Here is a 7,103-nt window from a genome sequence, read left to right as displayed (position 1 = left end):
TCTGTTTGCTGTTTTCGTTACTTCCTTCTCCTACTGACTGCCTTCATTATCAGAGCATGCAGTCACTTCCAGGTTTTGATAGTAGCTGACTAACTTGGGAAATTTCAATGTTCACTGACCGTACTTCCCTTATTGGCATGGTTGTCCACAGTTATTAAAAAAATCCTGGGTAATCACCCCTGGCCTCAATAATCTCTAATGACTAAACAAAACTTATTCACTAGACATCGTATCTCATTTCTTCTCATTTCTTTTCAGTTCCCATTCCCCATTCCTTCCGTCAGCAGGGAATATTCGCACTAAGTGTATCCGCCATATTTTCACACAGGATCAACTGTAATAACCTGTTAGATTAAAGGAACAAAGTAACTAAACATGAAAAAGCAAGATATAACGTACTATATGAGAATGTGGTTCACCAGGAGGACTCGAACCCCGGTTCCAGCGGTCAAGGCAGACATGAATCGATGACATTATATTATGTATTACATATTATGCACGTATCAGCAGCCAGCCCAGGGGGCCGATCCCCGGGAAACCCACGGGCTTGGTAGGGTATTTGCAGCAAAAATTTGCCCCGGAGACAGGGGCATTAAAGTGCTTTCGCCATTTTGGCAAAAATCCCCGGAAATCTACCCACGGGATTTGCTAATGCTCTGCTGTCACGAGGTCCAGCGGTAATTATTCCGTGGCGTGGCAAAACCCCCGGGGATCCTCCCACGGGATTTGCACATCGTCTGCTGTCACGAGGTTCAGCGGTAAATATATCGGGTGAGAGCTCAACTGCATTTCGAAGTCTTCGCTTTCTGAGGTGAGTAAATTTTATTATCATTCAAATTTGCAAGTATAATTCATCCATCATTCTTATTCAATTTACGTTTCCACCAAAATGAACTCGCAGAGATCCCATTAAATGCGTGAAATTTCACTACAATCTGCGATTTGTTGACCATCCCTACAACTTTTGAACCTACTTCCTCATATATTTGGTTGCAATGTATATTACACTTTAGTTTAGGGGTATACCTAACATGAGACTGCTTATGTTTTTTCATATCAAAACAGGAACTTCCTTCTTATTTGTAGTATGAGACTTTAAGGGTTAAGTTGTGTTTTAGTTAAAGAAGCTGTTAAGAGTAAATTTCAGTAAAAATCAAGGAAATTGTGACCACGGTCAAAAAATCGATTTCGCTCATACTTTGTCAGTCTGAAGGCCTAGGTAAGTTAGTGAAGAATATGAGGTTAGTTTTTTGAAATATTCCATATAACGGCAGAAAACCATGAAAAACGGTTACCCTACCGGAAGCTCGGATTTCACCACGAGAGAACTCGAAATTTTACACTTTTCAGGTTTTCGCTGCACAGACATTTATACAGCTATGCATCTTTTTTTAGCATAATTTAATACATTGATTCTTCCTCAGTCAAAACATAGTAATTATTTTCATCTCTGCTCGTTTGTGAGCGAACTGAGCTCGTATGAAGTAGACACACTTTTCTCTATCACGCAAAAGTCTAAAATAATTCAAAATCAGCGAGAAAAAAAGCTGACCGGTAGTTTCTCAAATCCTCTGATATTTTGACAAAAGACAGTTTAGTCATTTATTTTTAGGTGTACGGTTTTAAATCTTCAGGATCCAGCAAAACTTTTGCACGAACGCAGATCACAGTTTGACAAAATTACAATTCAGCGCCATTGAAATCTACAACTCTACATAACAAGGCATAACAGAATAAATTAACTCCTCGGCCAAAGTTTGTATAAAAAAGGCTTTTAATTATTTTCAACCCTTAAAACGTTTTAAAATATACGTATTGATGTTAAGTATTGTCTACACGGGTACAACAAACCAACAAACACCAAAATAACCGCAAGGTAAAGTTAAATCTCATTCGGCTAAAATCTGTGTCACGCACGAGCGACTTGGCTTTAATAACAAACAGATATTTATATCCCTTGATTTAAAATAAGTCATATTTTAAAAATATCTTACTTAACGATGTGCCAGATTTCCCGGTTAACTTGGTGAAGAAATAGAAAATAACATGATAGCAATACAACCTGGAACAATTAAAATTAATTATATTAAGGATGAGAAGCTTTGTCATCCTTTCTTTGATTCCCACGAAATGCAAATATTGCATCGTTCTCTAAATAAACAGATCTACTTATCCATATCTCTGAAACGTTAAACTAGATTTTGTTGTTAGACAAGTTCACAGACATACAGAGCAACGATGTTTTGTTCGCTTTTGAGTATTGTCGGTGGGATTTGCGCGAGGATTTGCGGCGAAGACGAATGCACTAGCTCCTCAACTTCCGTCAGACCACTCAGCTCAAGCAGTGTGACAAGCTATCAGTATTTTACGATGGCTCATAAGTGCCACGCAATAATTGTGATTTTTTAAATCGTTTTAGCAACTTTTTAGCGATATTGTTAGCGACTTTTTTAGCAACTTTTTTTCCAATTCAATGGAAAGAACTACGTCCAAATCCATGGTACAGCCATGGGCACAAAAATGGCCGTTGCTTTTGCAAACATTTTTATGGCCGACATTGAAACACAGATTGTTAGCCAAAGCGTCGTCAAACCTACAGTTTGGAAACGAACAAACTCCTCAAAAACAACATTTGAGGATAATATTAAAAAATTTAAATCACGACTCCTTGCTAGAGGCTACCCAAATAATCTGATTGAAAATATTTTATCAGATGTCAAATTTACAGAAAGGTCATCGGACATTGAAGCAAAAAGACAACACCCCCAAACGAATATTGCCTTTTGTAACACAATATCAACTATCAGTGCCCAACCTCAAACGTGTTTTAATGAGAAAATGGCACTAAATACAAAACCAGCCTTTCCTACGAGAAATCTTCAAAGAGCCACCACTAATTTCCTTTAAAAAAGGAAAATCTCTACATGACATGCTTGTCAGAGCTAAAATATAAAGAGGTTACACATCAACAATGTTTCCATTGTTAGAAGTTCGTGCAGGCCTGTCACCCCTTGCTATTTCCTACCTCATTACGTGGGATGCCTGCATGTGTAGCCCACATTGTAAAATGGGGGCCGTTTGTTCTTCTTTGTATCCACAAATGCGCATCTTTCAATTATTAACTCGTTTTAGATGTATCAAATTCAGTTTTCTCCTACAATATCTTAGTGTATGTCAGGAGGGATCGGACGGGAGTTAATTACTATTGTGATTATTCAGGTCCTAGTGATCTCTCGGTGGAACTGAAAAGGCTTGACTTTAGTGACGTGGCCATGTTGTTTTAATGTTTTAGATTCCAATGTGCCGTTTTTAAAAGGAAAATTAATCCTTTTGAAGCGGTAGATCGAAAGAATAACTTCTAAGAAGCACTCGACAGTTACGGTGGAAATTGGAGAGTTCAAGGCGAAGGAATCATGCTTCTGTTTGACAGTTGTAGAACCATCCAGAATACGTAGGGGAAAGGTCATTGATATTAAGCTAAAACGTAGATCGCATCACTTTGTCGAATTGATGCTTAAACGCAACTGCAAATACACTTTACAAAAAGATTAAAGGTTTGATTGTCCATTTTTACTAAAAGTTTTCATTTAGGAAAGCTTTTTGCCTGTTTTCTTTCTGGTTTTTTTTTTTTGGTGAAACGAAAACAATTTGTAATCTTACACTTTTATTTACATAACCAGAAACGTGAGTCAGGCCACGTTATTGTAATCGAATTTCCGGTACAACCATAAGACGCGTAACACAAGGGAAAGGTACCAAAAGTTTCCAATTCACGAATTTTACAGAAGAGATGTTTTATAAAAATTATTTGACATCGGATTTCCATACAAACACTGTTATTTCGAGCCTGTTTGTCTACTCGTCAAAATGGCGTCGAAAACCGTGATAAGGCCTATTGAAACAGCCTTTCTTGAGCAACTGATTCAGACGCCGAACTTTTCATGTACTTGAATCGAGGTATTAGTTTCGGCTCATGAAAAGTTCGGCTCAGCCGTTCTTCCCGCCTGGCTCAGCCGGGAATTTCGGCTTTGGAGCGGCTTTGCCGATTCAGACGTCGAACTTTTCATAAGCCGAACCTAATGCATAAATTATTATAACGTATTAAAAAAAAAAGAGTAACAATAATAAATAAAATTAAAAAAAACGCTAACATTTCGATTGGTTTTGCCTCAAGTAAATTAAGTTAAGTTCGGCGTCTGAATCAAAAGGCGGGATTTTCGTGATTTGGGCCGACTTTAATTTGAATTAAGTTCGGCTCATGAAAAGTTCGGCGCCTGAACTGGGCCTAAGGCCCGGTTCATACGTCGAACTTTGCATGAGCCGAACCTAATCCGTACGTATTAAGGTCGACCCAAGTCATTATGTTCGGCAGTTGATTCAGACGTCGAACCTAACCGAAGTCGAACTTAAAGCTAAAGTGAGAAAATAGATTTTCGTAGTCAGCAGATGTTGTTTATACTCAACAAGATTCAAAATGGCGGGAAAGATGAATTCTGACATGGAAGAGTTTGTTTACTAAAATAGTGAAAACAGGCCAAACACGGCTCCTATTGGTCGAATAGGAAGAATATGACCATTAAAGCTAATTTGCCCTTACGAGTGCGTCTTTCAAAGATCTCCTTTTTCTGTACGAAAGTAGGGAAGGGTCTTTGTAGATCTGTCTTAGCAGAGGCTGATTTTCTATCAAGTGTCATTTACTCATCTGAATGGTTTTAGGTAAGGCACAGAAGGGCGATATTCCGTAACAAACGGCAAAAAGTTTTTGCGCGTTTTTCGTTTGTTTTGTAGAGGCGACATTCTTTCGCGAAATTGACTTCTGAAAGAGTTTTATCTATAAGGTTATCGAGGTAACCTCTGTAACGTAATCTCTGTTTGAATAGAGTAATGTTTTCTTCAAATGATTTTGAAGATTTTGTTCTGAGAAGTCTTGAGGCTTCGCCTTTGATATAGCCTGTATTGGAAAGTTTCTGTCAGTTTGAAGTGCGTGTGCACATCAAGAATAGCTTCTTTTTTTTTTTTTTAAATCTTTCGCATCTTAGACAAGTCTATTTAGTTGTTTCGAAACCAGAAGAACAAGCACATTCCTCTTTTCCCGCATCTTGTTCAGAATGAAGTCCTTTGCGCATGCCAAGTCGATGGAACGCGCAGACCTCTGGGATAGATATAATTTATATAATTTATACATAACTTATGCATATGCGACCCAAATACAAATTTGTCGATCCTAACTGATTCATACGTCGATCTTTACATGCGCCGAACCAAATAATTAGGTTCGGCTCATGCAAAGTTCGACGTATGAACCGGGCCTTACTTACTTACCTAGGCCTTCAAATCATAGGTCACCAAAGCGTATGTGACACAGGTTACTATGCAAGCGTTATTTAAGAGTTTGTATGGAGTTAAAATTAAATCGAAATTTAGACAACAATTTTCCCTAAAAAAAACCCACAAAAAATATACTTAAGTCTAAAAAAAGCGTACCCGGTGTGTTTTGCTGTGTTTTCAATGCTATTCAGTGCTTCCAAACGCTGTTTTGAGCGGTTTATCTCTCAGCAGCTGGTCCACGTGCATCACTGTATTATGTTAATGGAAAGGTAGGAAACTACAAGTCGAATTTCAATGAAATTTGGCCAGTCATTTTAGGAGAGCACTTCGAAAACCTCGCTAAAATTTGCTTGAAACTTAAGCTCTCGCTTACCTGCCTCACCATATGGCAAGAAGGATGATGTGCGGTCCCTCCTGGGTAGCTCATTTACGGAAGAGTTCATTTATTGAGACACAGACCTTCGTTGAAAACAAAGTTCATTTCAAATCGGGTGCCATTTTTGCCGCCGACCGAGCCGTGTCCCTGGAATGTTGGAACAAACTCACGGTCAAACCTAGGCACGAGCATTAGAATGTGCCCAGCCGGGGAAATCCACGGGAAGCCTTTGGCACGTAACAAACCACACACACCCAGAAATGTTGACAGAAATTTCCAAGCAATTCCGAACCTTATAACTTGGTCCCATTCCTCGAGATAGAGGACTGAGCCAAAATCATTCAAAATGGCCACCGCTTGAAGAAAATAAGGGAGAAATCAGATAATACAAGAAAAGTAATGAAAGTTTTATTTTACTACGCAGCTGCAGTTGACTCCTGATAACTTGAACCTTCAAGAAAAAAAATTGTTTTGGAGATAAATCGGCTTATGGCGATCAGCTGTGGCGTAAGCCACGACTCATGCACGAGTCAAGTTCGAGTCAGGTTCCGATTCTTTTATTTTCTTTTTTCCTTCTGTTTCGTTTTTGTCTTGATATCTTTAATTGTGATTCTTGCTTTCATGATGATGCGCCAACTGCTGTTCGAACATTTTCCCTGTCGACGCAATCGCTAGAGGTCAATTTGTTGTTAGCGGTTTTTTGAAAGAAATTAACCCCATAATTCCTCATTCATGGATTAATTTTCCTGAAAGTGGTTTGTCCAGTGTTGGGAAAGATTTCCACACAGCCCCACCATTAATTATACATGCATCACTGTCATACTAACCCTCTTGGACAAAGAACGAGCATACACATGTACACACAATATTATTAATGTATAGGGCCGTGCGGAAATCTTGCCCAGTGTTGTTTAGTTATTCAGTATGCCCACAAGCGTCCCAAGCTCACGTTTAGAGAAAGCGAAGAATTAATTATCTATTTATTCATATGAGCGTCATGGCTGTGTGAGTTGGAACGTAACCTTTCATCTTAAACGGTGTTAGACTGACTGTTGAGAATTATATAACGTCTTACAAAGCGCTCAAATTCTCAACGGTTTTTCATGTAACCTAACACTGCATAAGATGAAAGGTCACGTTCCAACTGACACAGCTGTGACGCCTATATCAATAACTAGATAATTAATTCTTGGCTTTCTCTAAACGCCTGTGGTTTGCCTTGTGAAGCCCACATATATGGATACCACCAAAGCTAATGGACAAGCCTTTCATGGCAGATTTAAAGCACAGGGTTGACAGTGTTGTGGATAAAGCATTCCGTTTTCTGTTGAATCCACATGTACTTGGTTATTGTGGAGCATAATCGTATGAACAATTCTAACTTGAAAAAACATGGCTG

The 7,103-nt window shown here is 38.7% G+C and overlaps 1 protein-coding gene across 1 annotated transcript in view; it reads left to right on the top strand.

Moving 5' to 3' along the window:
- The first annotated feature begins 771 nt into the window (after positions 1 to 771).
- Positions 772 to 7,103, top strand: part of LOC146456461 (ATP-binding cassette sub-family C member 4-like) — a 30,821-nt gene continuing 24,489 nt past the window's right edge. The window contains exon 1 of the mRNA XM_085092709.1: positions 772 to 811. The gene's annotated coding sequence lies outside the window, so the exon portion shown is untranslated. The remainder of the gene's footprint in view (positions 812 to 7,103) is intronic.

The sequence above is a fragment of the Pavona decussata genome, unplaced genomic scaffold, assembly GCF_977016875.1.
Source record: "Pavona decussata unplaced genomic scaffold, jaPavDecu1.1 SCAFFOLD_254, whole genome shotgun sequence".
NCBI classification, from domain to species: Eukaryota; Metazoa; Cnidaria; class Anthozoa; order Scleractinia; family Agariciidae; genus Pavona; species Pavona decussata.
This window is presented reverse-complemented; position numbering and strand designations above follow the sequence as displayed.